The sequence below is a fragment of the Microtus oregoni genome, unplaced genomic scaffold, assembly GCF_018167655.1.
Source record: "Microtus oregoni isolate MIOR12 unplaced genomic scaffold, Mior012 000094F_ref0000399, whole genome shotgun sequence".
Lineage (NCBI taxonomy): Eukaryota > Metazoa > Chordata > Mammalia > Rodentia > Cricetidae > Microtus > Microtus oregoni.
In genome coordinates, this window is record NW_024544707.1 from 4,441,517 (window position 1) to 4,458,389 (window position 16,873).

At 40.9% G+C, this 16,873-nt stretch overlaps 1 long non-coding RNA gene across 1 annotated transcript in view; it reads left to right on the forward strand.

The window, feature by feature from the left end:
- The first annotated feature begins 334 nt into the window (after positions 1 to 334).
- Positions 335 to 16,873, forward strand: part of LOC121442729 — a 42,799-nt gene continuing 26,260 nt past the window's right edge. Inside the window, exon 1 of the long non-coding RNA XR_005973588.1 lies at positions 335 to 504. This is a non-coding gene — a long non-coding RNA (uncharacterized LOC121442729). The remainder of the gene's footprint in view (positions 505 to 16,873) is intronic.

Below are 16,873 nucleotides of genomic sequence, written 5' to 3' on the forward strand. Positions count from 1 at the left end.
AAACCACAAAACTTTTTTTACATAAAACATCAAACACTGTAAGATTCTACAACTATGGATTACCCAGAATATAGAAATTCAAGATACAGAATAGAGTAGTGGTTAATGCTGGTGAAGCAGGAGAGAGGATGGGAGTTCCTGTGTATTGGGTACAAAGTTTCAGTTTGGGGAGCTGAGAAAGCTCTGGAGGTGAACAGCTGTGAACAGTGGGACTGTGGTAAGTGCCACTGAACTGTGTGATTAAAAAAGACTTTGTGTTCTCTATAGTTTAACATGATTTAAAAATGCAGACTTCAGATACTTAGTCGCCCATATTCTGCCTCAACAGCTTTACCACGAGGCACAGAATCGGCTCTAGAAGTGTTTCAGAAAATACTGCCCCCATTTTGTGGTCTGGAGAGATCCCTGCTAGTCATCGGCTTCTGGCTTCCCTGCTATCCTGCTGCCCCACAGAATGCAGCTACTAAGTGGCCTAAGAGCCAGCACCTTCATGGAGTGGTGAAGGTAAGGTCATCCTCCCCTTCTTTTCTCTTTTCTGGAAATTGCTCATGTATTCCAGAACTGACCTACCTGTGTTTGAAGAAGCCTGCGCCGGGAGCTGGAATGGCACAGTTCTCATGATGCGGTAATTCTGACTTGTGCCTGTGCAAATGATTTCACACATCATCCATCAAATGAAGTTCAGATGTATTATTAAGAAGAATTTTTTAGAATAAAACATGTATATATATATATATGTACACACATGTATATATCAAAATGTAAATGACTATATTATATCATCTTCCAATGAACTAAATATATGAAATAATAAGAGGGAAGAGTTATATGCATTCATAATTAAAAATGTAAAATTCCATGAAATCATAGATGACATTAAAATATGATTGGTCATCTGGGCACTCAGACAATAATACAATAACGTGCATTCTGTCTTTACATGATTTGCATATTTGCAAAATCACCCATTTGCTGCAATTTAGTGATATATTCAAGATCAATTCTTGCATTTGTGTGGGCATATTTGGACAAATGCAGTGACCGAATACCCACAGTTCAGGCTTCTAGCAGAAGCCCAACTCTGCGTTTTGTTTCCAGTCTTAGGCTGCTAATAAAGATCTCTGCATGGTGTGTTTAGTACCACAATCATCACATTTTTTATGATTTCACTGTTCAAAATACCAAGATAGTGCTGTCTAGTGCTTCTAAACTTAAGAAGGCTGGTCTATACCTTACAGATAAACCATGGGTATCACATGCACTCCAGCCATTTGCGACAATGCTGCTGGCTGTGATTTTGTTGTTAATAAATCAGATCTATATGCTATGGGTTAGCAATCACTAGTACAGTGTTTGCCATGGTTTTATCCAACATCAATTGTGAATAGCAAGAAGCATGATTATGATCAGATGTGCTGATTCCATGAACTACTTGTCAATTTATGAATGAAACAATGTGATCTTCATCAAAAAGCAAGCTGTAGAAATCTATAGGTTAAATGACTAGAGAGGGACAAACAAATCACACATGTTAACATTATTGAAAACCCTTCCATTTTACTAATGATAAAAGAATTCAAGTTGGAGTAACAATGACAGGTCAGAGTTGTTGCTTATCATATTAGAAAGGATTTATGAACTGTGCTGGCCACAGTGCAATGATCTTATCGTTCTTGTATACTACCACTGGATTAAATCAGCATGACATCATAGGAAGTGGCTTGGTAAATTTGTATAAATTTTAGTACCTCATGACAGAGAAATTGAACTTCAAAGTATGTCTTCTGAAAAATATATGTTTGGCTACAGATTTATACACCTTTAGTATAATGTTATCTGTAAAAGCAAAAATAGGGAACATAGAGGAGCCTTTGAAGAGAGGGAACAGATATACTATGGATTGAAAGAAGACAAAAGCCTTCCAAAATTATTAAATTATTTTCAAAGAACAGTTGATGATGTGAAAAAAAATTTTAACTCCATTGAAATAAAACAGATGTCATATAAGTTAAAAATTATGTTACACTTACATCCTATACACTGAACTAAGTCAAGTTGAAAATCAATCAGTTTCAGGGTGAAGCACACTTTACTTTAGCACATATGAGTTGAGGGAACCTCCTAACTTGCTCCTCAGTAGCCACATACCTCATTTAGTTGGACTTGCCTTAGGAGGTGGGATAATGAGTTGGAATTGATTTTACTGTACTACACCAGGCCAGAAGGAATAGACTCACCTTTGGCAATGCATAGAAAGGAAAAATTTCATTCAGGCTTCTGTGAAAACAGATGAACTGCCCCAGTTTTGGGAGGCTTCAAGAAGAAGATGACTTTGGAGATGAGTTACAAAGGATATGTAGAATTTTAAGGTTGAAATGCAGGGTAAGTATTGACTTTTTCAGCCTCTAAGTGACAACGATGCCATTCTAGACTCTGAAGTCAATGACTTTAAGAGGCGTTGAATGTGATTCTCCTTTGTGATGTATATACCCAGAATTTTCTAGTACTTTACTCTAGGGTCCAGGTAAGTTGTCATGTTCCACTGTTCTGATTTGATTTCAATAGAGAAAAAGACATAAAGAAATATTTCAGGAATTGTACAGCATCTACTAAGGTGCGTGTGTATAGAACATGGAGAATGTATAAAGACAGTGGAGAGATGATAGCAAAGAGAGGATGAGAAAGAAACAAATGTTGGTTGAATACAAGTGAGCTCTCACAGTACTTAGGCCATTTGATTTTACCGAAGACGCTAGAGGCCATTAGGTAGGCATTCACTCCAAATTCCAGTGTTGCCTATGAGAAGCGATGGGGACCTGAGGGATAGAGAGAGAGAGAGTTGCAAATGGACAGTGGAAGTGGTTAGAAGCAGCTGCACATGGAAATGATTTTACAAACTAGCTACAATGGAGGGTCGAAGATTATTAACTGGCCTAACTCTAAGGCAAAGATAGTCAAGGAGAAAATGAATCCACAGAACTGTACCAAAGTTACAAGAAACAGGGACTATGACCATCCTGCAAATTGCAGACCATGGTACCAGTAGGAAGGGTTTGGAAATTTGAACTTGTTCTCCCTGGCAGGAAAAGGCTACTAAGAGAGGTTGGGAATTAAGAAGAAGAGGATATTGGATGAAAGGACATTCTCTACTTTACACTTGTGCGCATACTAGTTCCCTCTGCTTTTGGAGTACCGGGCCATGTTCTAAGTCAGTGACTAGCATGCAGCTATGCCAATATTTGTAAATGTATCTACCATCTCTAGAAAAACACAGAAGAAACAGTGATCACACCCAGAGAAGAGAACCTGGTAGGAGTGGGGAGAACACTTACTCCATTTTGTACCTCTTGAACTTGCATTATACATGCTACCTCCTTCCAAGAAGAAAACTATGAAACACACAGACATTCTCTCTCTCTCTCTCTCTCTCTCTCTCTCTCTCTCTCTCTCTCTCTCTCACACACACACACACACACACACACCTACCTTCATGTTTACCAGAATATTTCCATCTGCTGAACTATAATCACAAAGTTTCCCTTTCTTATCCGTGAAGCCTTTCCCTGGCCATTAAACCTGAATTCTATTCTTACTGACCACTTGGCATAGGATCCAGTTGGCAGAATGAAGCAGAGCTACCAAAGGTAGCCTTTGAGTGGAAAGGGGACACACATTTCGTAAAGTGGGACCCTCAAGTCAGGAGCACTTCTAGTATTGGTATTTCTTCATACTATTGAGTAGAAGACCAAGAAATTTCTTCACTGGTTTGAAGATGAAAGAGAAAAACCTGGAAACAAAGATTTGTTGAGAGAAGCTGAAGAAAAGGGCCAAGGCCAAGTCAGGCAGAGGCTTAGTAAGGCTGAGCTATGTTGAGATAGAGTTTCAAGTGAATGGTTCTGAAAGCCTAGAAAAGCTGCTCTCAGCTACCAGACCCTTTAACAAACCTACCCATGGGCATTTATTTATATGAGCAAACTAGTCTTTTGGCATCTGCTGGGTTTTATCAAACTTCTTCAACAAACTTTGAATGCCTATTGTGAGGAAGATCCAGCCAGAGCAGTGGTCATGGGCATTGACAAAGGAGAGAAAGTTTCTGTGAGAATCAATGGTTCTTGAATGTGGGTTTTGTGATGGATTAGAACCCAAGTGCTGTGGATGCTAACAGAGCCGATATAGTGCTTGGTTCCTAGTAGGTGCTCAGTAAGTGTTTGTGACATAATTCGTTTATTGAGCACCTCCTATCAATCAAGCACTGTGCTAGGCTCTGGGACCACATAGCTAAGTTAGACATGATGCTCCTCTTGGAGGCCCTTATGTCTAGTAGTGGCTACAGTAGAATTAAAAATACTATTTGATTAATACTAATAATAGCAGTATTGACAGGGATAAGAGAACTTGCCCAGGAAACAGAAGCAGGTGGCACTGTGGGAAGGGGCAGTGACTATACCATTTATTCAAAAGAAAAGGGGAGAGAAAGGGGCAGCAACTGGAGAGGTAAGGCTCAGGCACTTTGCCTTAAAAAATGAGAGGTTTGAGCATGATGTTCCCATTAGAGAGGACAGGGATAAAGATTCAGGAGTTAAGGCAGTGAGCAAAGGAAAGACATGAGGCTATCGAGGTGATATACAGTAGAAACTGGCCAGGATTTCCAGGAAAAACTCTTTTGAGGCAGGAGAGTGTGGCTTTGCAGGTTGTACCAGGAGATGATGGAGCAGGTTATGAGTATGGAAAGGGGAGTGACTGGCATAATGAATTACAGATCCCAGGCCAGTCAGAGAACGTAATTATGCTGAATGAGTCTGGTAAATTGGGAGATATCAAGAGGTCTAAGAATGCAAGTTAGAGAAACAGAAAAATCCTCAGGGGAACAGAGAGTATGATCTAAAAGATGACACAGGTGGGGCAGTTTTCGGTGATGAAATGATCCTGGGTGTGACCCAGGATGTGGATAAATGATGTAGGTATAGGATGAGGTTATGGTGGTTGAACCAAAGATATTTAAATGCCTCTGATCATACAAAGACTCGCACCGGGAGTCTAGGAACAATTAAGGTTTGGGAGACCATAAGCGGATGCCAGTGACAAAACTTGGTGGGAGAATGTAAATGTCTTAGCCGCCCTTTACCTGAAAACGGAGGTGAACAAACGTGGGTTGTGTATTTGTGAGCTTGGCTTCTCCTTTTCACAAGGTCCTTATGGGAATGAGATGAAAGGTTCCAGCTACAGTGAGAAGGAACCAGTGTCTACGGAGTACAGTCTGTCCCAGCAGTTCCAGTCTATATCCTTAGCTGCCAAAAGCCTAGCTAAGGATAAGGCAGTGCATTGTTTGTGGCTAGTCAGTTAGCATGCAACTCCGCAGAAGCGTTGAGAAGTGAAGGAATGGAGAAGACCAGAATCACACAAAGGAATGGAAACAGTATGCTCCAGGTTAATTCCCAGAGAGTGTACTGCCTGCTGACCTGCTCATATCTTTTCATGATCTGTACAGGAACAGGAACGAGTGAGGCAGCTTGTTACAGCCATCCCTCAAGAGGAATGACAGGCAGGGAGGTCAAGCTTTCCTTGTGCCCAGGGCAGGTTTGAGGTACAATTTTGATTAACAATTGGCTCTAGAGTTTAAGCTCTTGATGGGGGTGGTATCTCAGAGAAAGAGCAGTGACAGATAACCCCTCTCATCTTTGGAGAAAACTGTGAGGAAAAACTGTGGAAAATATGAAATAGCATCCAGAAACTCTAAGATGTTTTCTTTAACAGTAGCAGCACCAGGAGCCACAACAAGCAACAGCTATAGTGACGACACTAGCTAATACATATATTGTCTTATTGTAGACAAGGCTCTGTTCTAAACACTTTTATGTATATGAATTCCTTTGGTACTTACAACAGCACTGTGAAGTCTAAATATCAATATTAGTCCATTTACTGTTACATAATGAATACACGAGACTGGAGACTTTATAAGCCAAAGACTACTTTAGCTCAAGGCCCCTTGACTTTGCAACCAGGGTCCCAAGGCTTTATAGAACATCATATGACAAGGGTCAAGAGGCATGTGTGTGACTCTGTATCTTCCCTCTCTAGTTACCTTACCAGAACTCAACCATGAGAGCTCCACCTTAACGGCCTTATGTAAATGAAGTCACCTTTTAAAGGCCTTGTCTCTAAATACTATCACTAAATTAATTTTGTATCTTCCTAATACAATACAATGGAGGAAAATTTCAACATAAAAAGTTATAAGACACACTCAGACCATATACAAATCACAGTGGCATGAATATTAACACCATAATTGCTGGCACTCAGTGGTCAAATGCTTAACTAGCATGTGCAAAGCCATAGGTTCCAGCTGTAGTACCGATGACAAACACACTCACAGAGCAAGGGCCTACTAGAATTAAAATCTTTCTACAGCCCAATCTGATGAAAATATAGGGACGAACAGTAACAAATATTGATCTTTTTTCTCTGTGGACTGTAGAGTGTACACTCTTGAAGTTTGTTCTAGATCCTCAAAGCTCTTGCTCCTTTCTCCCTGTGAGTTAGTTCATGTGTGTATGAAATACACTGTTGCCTGCTGAAATTTTTGGTGAGCCTGCCTTGCTGTGCAAATTACCTGTTTCTATGAAGGAAACCTGACAGGAAAGCGGCCTTCAGAAAGGCATATGATTACCTAGAACATGCTAGGAAAATCAGTTGTCTCTGAAAGATAATACAAGGAACATATAAAATGTTTTCCTGAGCTGGAGAGATAGCTCAGCGTGTACTGAAATGAACCGAGGATCCTGAACATTCCAGATAAGCTATCTACCATTAAAACACAACCATGACATTCTTGGAACATTTTGTGTCGAGACCAGGTAGCTCACTAAGTCGACCACCACTGGTAGTTCAGTAAAGTGTTGAATTTATGATCCTCCTGCCTCAGTCTCCCTGGTAGCTTGGATTACAGTCCTGTAACATCAGACTTGACTGGCTGGGTGTTTGCTTTAACAGAAGCATCCTATTTCAATTCTATCTTATAAGTACCTATAATAGTTCATTTACAAAGAACTGAAAAATTACATATATACATGGCGTTCCAAAATGTTCTTTCTACCTTTATGGTTTATTGCAAATTCATTTTTAATATTAGAACTGAACATACCTGCTGTGTGTGCTTGTTTGGCATTTCCTACGCTCCTTCATCTTTCCCATTGCCGTTTTGCCTTTTTCCTTCAAGGTCACATATAAAGGCCCCTAATTTTTTTTAAGTTTTCCTGGTTCACCTTCCTACATAGCTTACGGCCTCTTTCTGCTCTCAACTCAAAGTCTCCCTGTCGTTTACAATTGCTAGTCTTTGAGAACTGCTTATTATAGTTAGGTTTGGAGATTAATTAACATATCTCCATGACCATTTCCTGCTCTGTAAGTCATTGGCTCCCTTGAAGCAAGTACTTTACACTTCCAAGGTTAAGTTTCCCTCCACTAGCTCTACTTCTCTACCTCAGTATTTATGGTGTCAATAATTTTTTCCAGGGTCAGCCTAGAGAATTCCTGATGCTTGGTTAACACCAACAGTGCTCCATATAGTCTCAAAGAGGCCGATGCTTGTGTGGAGGCCTTCTGAGGTCCTCCCATATCTGTCTGCCCTTGTAAACATCTCTCCTTCCTCTGCTGCTGTACACGAGGAATGAGCCAGAAAAGCAGGAGTTCCAACATTCTTATGAACCATTTTTTATGTCCCTTCCACCCCAATACTACTTTGCCTGCTTGAGTTTGCTTTGCATAGTAGACATGCTCAGTCTGGTCACTGTGGATGAGAACCACATTGCCGAAAAGTCCTTCAGTACGTGGACTGCTCAAAACCACTGTGCTGTTGAGCCAGTGGGTTCTTCTGGCTCTGAGATGAGGGCTTCACCTCATGTATTTGTACTGCCCTTATACTAGTTACTGCTAACCTCAGAATCAGGTTGAGAATTCAAAGAAAATCAAACCCTTATGCGTTGCCCTGAGGCAAAACTGTCCCCCTTACTACCTTAAATGCCCGATTTCCATTAGCCACTTTTTTTTCCCTGGTGAAAATTAATACCACATTGTAGGAAGATAAAGTCACATGGTCTTTAGCCTAGTGCCAGTGCACAGTCTTGGCTGATGTATAGAGGCACACAAAAGATAGGAAGAGCTGCTCTGAGACAACATAGAGTGGCTCTACCACCAGAAAACTACTCTTTAGACCAGGTTGGTGGACCTGCAGCACTATCCGACTCTGACTGGGCTACCGTGAAACCTTGGCTTGGAAGACTGGGACATATCATTTTATAGAATTATCCCCAGCTTCTTTTCTCAACACGTAGTGCCATAATGAAACGGAACAAGCAGGAGGAAAAGGGCTCTGGTAGGGGTTAGAATGATCTAAAGATCCTAGCTCCGTGTCCGCTCGCCTCCTGGTGTCAGTCTTAATTGACAGCAACAACAGAAGTACTCGGATGACTGAATCTCATCATCAGAGAGGAATTATGAGGCCGTCTAATTCCCACACACCTCCAACCCCTTCCAAGCTTCTGTGTGGGGGTTGCACCTAAAATAAGCTCTCTAAGGCAGGGCTTGTCGGGAAAGGCTGTCCTGTTGTTTTTCTCAGTCAGGGAAATGGGAGCGCAAAAGAGCAAAGTAATCAGCAACTCAGCTTTACTCGCTGCCCTTGCTGCATAGGGGGGTAGGGCTGGAATGTCAGTTTTCCAGAACTCATACCTGGAGAGAGAGGAAATCATTGGGATGAGAGAAGAGTGGTGACAGAGCGTGGCCTGCAAGTAGGCCATCTGAACTGTGAAGCGCCTGATGGGGTCTTCCTGATGCCTTCCAGTCACGTGTATATTCACTTCTCTCAGAGGCTCCTCCTCCAAGATCCCTAGGCTCCAACTTACTTCTAGATGTTCACTGAGTGTGGGAAACAGGCACAAGCATGCACACACACACATGCATGCTCCTGGTGCTAAGAGCTAAAGAGATCTAGGAAAAGAGTGTGCATAGGTGATTTTAATGTGGATGCTTATATACAAGAAAATACATAACTATCACCTTGATATTCCAGCTAATTTTCAGTTTAATGGCCATGACCATGGATGGATCAGAGTTGTTGAAGAAAATAATCACTCTTAGGAGTTACAACACTGGGTCTGTTTGTCATTTCTGGGAGGGGACACAGCTTTCAAGGGTGGTGTGAAATCCAGTAGATAATGAACATTAATACAAAGGCGGCTTAGAGGATGAGAATGAGGGTACATTTTCCCCTATGCGTCGTTGTATTGTTCTTCTAGCTATGTAAAATATGTTAGCTATATAGTGTATATTAGTTTAATCAAGAAAATGTTATGTAAAAAGAAGAGATTAATAGACATATAAATGTAGACAATTATTTTTCAATAAAGGAAATGTAAATGGTATAAAAACAGGGGAGAGCATTAAAAGGTAATGAAGAAAAAAGGATGGGGGGAGATAGAGGAAAGCAAATTGAAATTAAGATGAAGCAAACAAGTGTCAAAGACAAATAAAATCATTTAGAAAGTTAAATGAGTGAAAAACTATATGGAAGGGTCATGACATGACAAGGGAATACAAAGACAGTCTGAAAGAACCAGAGCAAAATAATGTGGCACTGGCCATCTTCCAGAAGGGGGAGCTTATTTCTTTCTACCCCAAGCAAGGATTTGATTTAAAAAAAAATGCAGTCAGAGTAAAGGAGAAAGTCAATTCACAGTGGAGAAACAAAAAGCAAAGACTAAGGTTAGCATCACTGTGTCACAACTGAGGTACATTTTGTAAGGCGCCTGCCCACTATGCCTCAGAACCTATCACTATAATCCAAAAAGATGAAAAGTCAGAGAAACTGTCCAAGCAAGAAGAGTCTAAAGAAATGTAACAAGTAAATGTCATGTGGGATCCTGGAAGGGATACAGGCATAGAAAAAGGACATTGGGCAGAAACTAAGGACATTTGAATAGCTTTAGTTAAAATGTAATGCACAATAAAATGCATAAAAATTATATACCATGAGTGAGAGACAGTAGTAGAGAATGCTCGTTGTTGAGGATGTTGAATCCTCTGTGCTGTCTTTATGACATCTCTGCGACTCTAAAACAGTGTTAAAATAAAGATGCTGTTTTAAGTTCAAAGACAAAGGAGAGCACATGATATAATGGTAGAGGAGGAGAAGAAAATGAAACTCTCTTTTTTTGAGACAGGATGATGTCGCTGTGTAACTCAGGCTAGCCTTGAGCTCATAATCCCCCTGCCTCTACCTCCTAAGTACCAAGATTGTCAGGGTGTATCACCACAGATGGCTGAGAGACAAGTTTTTTAATTAAAGAAAACAATATAGATAAAGGAAAATTATAAAAGAAAAAATTTCTACCTCCCCCAAAATATCTAAAAGCAACTTGTCCCCTCCTAATAAACCTCCTTAAAAGCAAAAAGGAAAAACACATCAGTTAAGACCCAAGAGAAGGAAAATAATGAATGGCAAAAGAATATTAAGCCAAACCCAATTTTTAAAAGTGAAAAAAGAAGAAACAAACATAAAAATCCATAAAAACAGTAAAGCAAAACCCAACAAAAACATAGTAAAAGGAAGTTCTACCAAACAGAAAAAGAAATTACTAAAAATATGACATGAAGAGAAAAAAAAAGAATAGAGTAGAGAGAAAGGAAAAATATCCCCAGGAGCAATGTTGATGAAAAATAAGTCCTAAACATTGAAAGGATAAAAAGAAAAAAATTGTAAAAGACATAAAAGAAAGAAAACTCATGACAAATAGATACTAAAAGGGAAAAAGAATGGGGAGGTCACTCAGCATGTTAAAAAAACATCAGGAGAGTAGGAAGTGCTTTGGTTTTGGTAGGCTTGTGGAGTGGGAACAAAATACCCAGAAATCATGGCTGTCCACAGTGCCCTCTGGGAGCTGTTGGAAGGAATGAAAAGGGCATGTTATTGTAACATAGGCAGACAGGCATTTAAGTGGCTCATTACCACCATATTAACTTTTTCCCATGTGAGTCTGGGAAGCTGACTGTTTTACCCAAAGCCCGTGAGTCCTGTTTTATTTTACCAGGTTCTGAGAGATGAACATTTGTTGATGGGCCGGATCTATGATCTGTTCTGGGCTCCTGCCTGCCCAGAGATAGATATTAATTCGACTTCTTTCGGAAGTTATTTAGTCTGAATGACGCAAGATCCATCCGAGCCACAGCTAAGTGACTACTAGGTCTTCGCTCCCAGTACTTTTGCTGAGTCAGGGTTCTGGAACTTGCTAATCACCAAACTCATCAAGAGCCAGAGGGCATCTTTCCTATTCACTTAGAAAATGTGATTCCTCCCCCATGTGAAGGAGTATATGTATAGGTGTCATCACAAACAACCAGAATCCCAACTAGAAACAATTCCAAACAACCACAGTTCCAAGTAGGGATCTCAAACACATCCAGCTTTGGATCTGAAATATTGTGGTTGTTTTGTCAGTGTTATTTGCTCTATCTTTAAAATTAATCTTGCTTAATATTAATGGTTAAATCATTTTTCATGAGCAGACTGACACTTAACTGGGTAGTGCATGGTGTGGTCTGGGAGGAAGTATATTTCTAACATGATTGTTTAGTCGAGTCATCCCAGTGAGGGTCATGAGAATTTGATGGCAGTCATCACATTGGGTGTGCATTTTGACATGCAGAGCTCCTGCTCTGGCCTTTATCTGGCCAGAAGCAATAGCAATAGGGTAGCGGCTGTGATGGGACACTGGGGCACACATTTCCCACAGGTCACATTAGTGAGTAGTCAGGAGGCAAAATTTAAGGAGGCAAAATTCTTTACACGCCCAGAATGTCTGTAATTTTTTGGGGACCTAAAACCTGGTGCTTCTTGGCTCTGGCATACAGAGTGGTGCTTCTGAGCATTTGGAGGTGGGAGAGCTGAAAGTATGTGTTAGAATGCTGTATTCCAGCTGATGGATCATACTGAGAGGCTCTAAGTTAACAAAACTGGAATAGATAGGTAGACTAAAGGAAGGACTAACAGATCTAGAATGAAGTGGAACATGTAGGATCCAGGTAATTTCGGGCAAGTCACAAAGCCTCTCTAAACTTCTATACAAGGAGCACACTACATAGAAAATGAATGTTATGACTTTTTTCCTTATGAGGAAAATTTCAAAACAGATGAAAATCAAAAATATGACTATATAATAGCAAAAATATTAAATTAAAGCAGGACATAATGGTAATTAGAAGTTGTCATCACAAAGTAACTGTAAAGAAAACAAAACAGGCTGAGAGTTTGAACCCAAGGCATCTTGGTTCTCCAGTCTTCAAAGTGCTTCATCCTTTTCCTAGCTCACCCTCCACGCACATCCCAGCCAAGCCATCCTCTTTCAAACTCACTGTTCCCTGCATAACACTTCAGTGGCCTTTCCAATGGGTTCCAGGCTTAGGCTCACATGATTTGGATTGACTGGTGATACATGGCCAGAGACCAGACTAGACTACTGTTATTCCATGCCAAATATTTGCCCCTAGATACTGATGTGTCCCATGGAATTTCAATTTATTATTTTTGCGGGTTGTACTATAAAACATAGAAGACATCCTAAAACAAATGGTTACTTTTGGAGTCATTGTTTCCCAAAAAGGTATTTTGACATTTAAAAATAGAGAAGGTATAATATCAGGATTTTAACTTATAACTTTAGGAAATAATCTGGCATAGTCTTGCCTTTCTCATTTTCTTTTGGAACAATGGAATATTCAATATGAACAGCTGGGAGCTGGGTGCCAGTCTTTTCTCTGTGGCTAACAGCAACATTTGGCTTTGCTATTTTTCCATTTGGGGCCTCACTTTTCTCATCTCTACAATAGGGATGATTAGACAGAGTGCTATCCAAAGGGTGATCCAGCTGGAAGCTCAGGCTAGCCTGATCCTAGAGCTTCGCTCTAGTCCTCATATCCCTAAATTCCTGCTAGAAACAAAGCCTCACTTCTAATTCCCAGACCCTGAACCAGGTGGCAGGCAGTTTACATTCCTGGCGTGCATGAAGCAGAGAGTGTTTGCCAGCAGCCATGATGCAAGGCACCAGGCTTTTTGATGTCCTTCACAATTTTGGAGGGGTTGCTTCTGTGACTCCACCTCACTATTTCTTGAACTTTTCCTGTGAATGCTGCTTTAGACTGTTTTTGCTTAATGTCCACCACCAAGTTGTACAAATTCCTCTTGGGCCTTGTCTCCTCTATGTGTCTATTTGGGCTTGGTTGCTATAGAAAGATTTTTACCTCTCATCTCTTTTCTCTCTCCCTTTTGTCTCCCCCCCATATGTACTTTCCACGAATTCCTCCCTATTTCTTTTTCCACTTTAGACAGAAAGCATGACCTCAACTGTTGGCATGATCCATAAATGGCATTATCTGAATTCTTGGCAAAATCCCAATTGAGGAATGTTGAGCTACAGTTGGTTCTAGGTAGCTGGAGGAAATATAAAATTAATTAGCAACATAATTTCAGGCTTTACCTGCCTTGTAAAAGTGCAACAGTGTTTGCACTAGAAAGCACTTTCTGGCCCCAGTCCTTCTCTGCTGTTTTAAGAAGACTTGGAGTTGAAATGAGACATTTTGAGCTAAGTGGTCATTTTACTGGCAACCCCAACTTCACTAGTCCTGGGCAAGAACATAAGAGAAAATTCAGGCCTGCAAGGCTACTGTCTTGGAGTTTAAGGCTATCTCAGTCTACAGTTGTCTTCATTTGCCGGCCCAAATGAAATTCTGTTTTCTTGCCTCTTCCCTGCCTCCAGTGTCTCTTCAGATTGTTTGCTTGGCATCTTATTGTATGACAACTAAATAATGGGCCACTGAGAGAAAACAATAAGAAAAAAAAATCCCAAACTACTGTGACACTTAAGAGGCAATGCAAATTACAGTTGTTTCTTTTCGTTATTATCAAATTTAAAAATAAGCCAAAGTGATACAATCCCAAAATTCAATTTGGATTCAGTTCTGTGGTTGTTTACTGTTATGGGTGATGGGCTGTTTTGTCTTTGGGAAATTTCCTTGTGAGCCACAGCCTGCCCAGCCCCCTGTCTGCCTTCCAATTCCAGCCCTCTTCACTACCCTAGAGCTGGGCCTTCGAAGTCCAGGGTAGTGGAAGCATGGCACAGTGCACTTCTGGATTCTTCCAGCTGTACTCTCACTGGGGAAAATCAACTTTGAAGTAAAGCAGGGGGCCTGCCAGGAAACTGAAAAGGGGTTATTAAAAATGGCCTTTTTCAAACCACCAGTGATGTTTTGCTAGCAGAGGGTAACAGGTTACTTGGAATCTGAACTGCCTTGCGTTTTGGATTAAATTGCAAAGTTGGCTGAGATTTCAGACCCCCAGGGTCTTGAGGGCTGAAGACACAATTGAAAGCATATTAGATGCTGGCTGCCTCTATACAATACCAACCAACAAGTTAAAAGGGGGAGAATTCACTGAAATCTGTTTATTTAATGTCATGAACACAAAAACGTAAGTTTGAGTTTAGTCTTGTTCTTTTTTTATTTAGTTTTATTTTAATAAATCCAGACTAGAATATTTTGAAAATGGAAATAGCCTGTATTTCTACTAAGCATTATACTGCTTAAAATTCCACTATATTCTCCCTCACAGCCCTCACCCAACCACTTTAGGTAGGGACCATTCTATGTTAAGAATAAAAGAGAGTCATATGGGGTTTTTCTTCCCACTCTTCCCTGATACACTCTGATGCACCTGCAATTGTAGGATTAGCCCTTTTACTTTCTGTTTATTGAGGTCTTGAGAAGGTTTTGGTTTTCCAGACTTCCCATTCTATTATCTGTGCTTTATCCAAGCCTTTATCACTATCTGCTCTAGCTCTTAGCTAAAAACCCTGGTATTCCTGAGCCATGTCCTCCTAGGTACTTCTCACTCACCTTGAAAGAAAGGTTGGCTTGGTAAAATTCTTCGGGAAAAATCTGCTATGAACTTTATTAGTGTATAAGCTGGTATCTGGCCAGAAAACCTAGAGTTTTAAGTTATTCTTGTTTTGAACATGGCCACCTGCACTTGGTGCTGCAGGACCCACTCAAACTTCTCAGGACTTCGAGGCCCCTAAGAAACATAGCCTGAGGGACCTGTGGCCAAGGAATGTCAAGGTTGGTGAGGGTTGGGAGTTGGATAGGTAGTAACTTAGGGGTATCACCCCACTTAGACATTTTCACAACTCAGGACTCCAGAAGTGACTTGAACTGCTTGAGTGGCGGAGGTCATTAGTAGTGACCTTGAGTTACTATGATGGGAGAACCAAAGTGAAAGCCAGTGGAGAATAGGGACAAGAGCTGGTCTGTGGAATAAGTAGTGTGAATCTATGGTTGGGAAGTAAGCCGAGGCGCTGAGTGTCACTCTGTGGCCAGTTCAACTCCCAAGCAACTGGGCATTCTTTCTCAGAGTGTCCAGTTGCTAGGAGCAATGGTAACAAAAAGCAGTAAGTAAACAGGAGATGCCAACTCAGGCCTTCGAACTTCTCAGGTTGTTCTATTCTGGGTAAATCATTTTAGGCTCTACTTTGTCTCACCTAGTTGTCCCTTCCCATGGGATATCTGAGATGGGGGCTTGTCCTTCATTTTCCAAAAACAGTTGATGGAGGGAAGGTGAGGGAAATTTTCTGCTGCCATGAAAGGCCAGTGCTGGCCCAAGGCCAACTTTCCTGAGTTTCTCCCAGGCGGATTCCACAATAGATGGGGGTAGGAGGAGGCACAATTGGCCCAGACTGTTTTTATTTGGTCTGCAGTGTGGGAGATCAGACATTCTGAAGAGAATTGAAAACACTTCTTTCTTTGGATTCCTGGGGCTGTGTAGGGGGAGCTTGGGCCCCACTTGGCACAGAGTTGATTATAACATTTAAAAAAAAAACCCTCCAATATTGTTGCCCAAGGCTGAATGGAAAGTTTTCCTTCAAGTCAGAGCTGACTCCTAAAGCCTACACCTTCTTAAGCCTTTGATTAGCAGACACCTGCCACCAATGCGATCAGAGAACAATAAAGCTGTGAGGGGCTGCTCACAAAGCTGCTGAGGGTGGATCAGCGCTAATGGAGGCTGGATGGGAGTACAATGGTCTACCACCTCTGCTAGATCCCTAAGGACCCCAAACTCAGAACTTGCATGCCAAATTAAAACAACAACAACTAAAAATCAACTCTTTTTGAATCTGCTTAGTTTTCTCTTTCTGACTCATTTATATGTGCTGAACTTATCAAAAATATGTTTTTGCTAAATGGCACTGTGTCTAAGCATGAGCCCCAGCTGACTGCTTCATCTGAGGCAAGAATGCCAACCATCTCACAGTTTATCATAGCCTTTAATTCCAAATGTTTTCAAGAGAAGAGGCCAGAGACAGCAAGATTGCTATATTACTGATGACTTCAGGGGAGTTTGTGGTTGACAAGACAGTGTTGGAAGAAACGTATGATTAATGCAAAGGAAAAAAAAAACAATGACTCACAAACAGAGGAACTCTGCACTTACTAGATCCCTCAAATTAACTTGCAAATAAACGACCTCTGGAGCAAAGCCACCTTTCATCAGTGTAAAGAATTTTGTGGAAATATTAATGATTATTTATTTATAACCCCATGTGCTTTCAAAACATATTTTAGATCGCCAAGTAGAAGGGTTTTGATCCAATGGGAGGTCATTGTAAAATGGCTCCTTCTGCAACTGGCCCTGATGAGCTATTTACCCAGAGCAAAGCACATTGGCCCAGTTGTCTTGGTGATAGACAGCTTGGCAACAAGAGCTGTCTGCACAGCTCTGAGGTGGGGTTGAACTGTCTGTAATGTCTCCATTCAAGTTTGGCTAATTGAA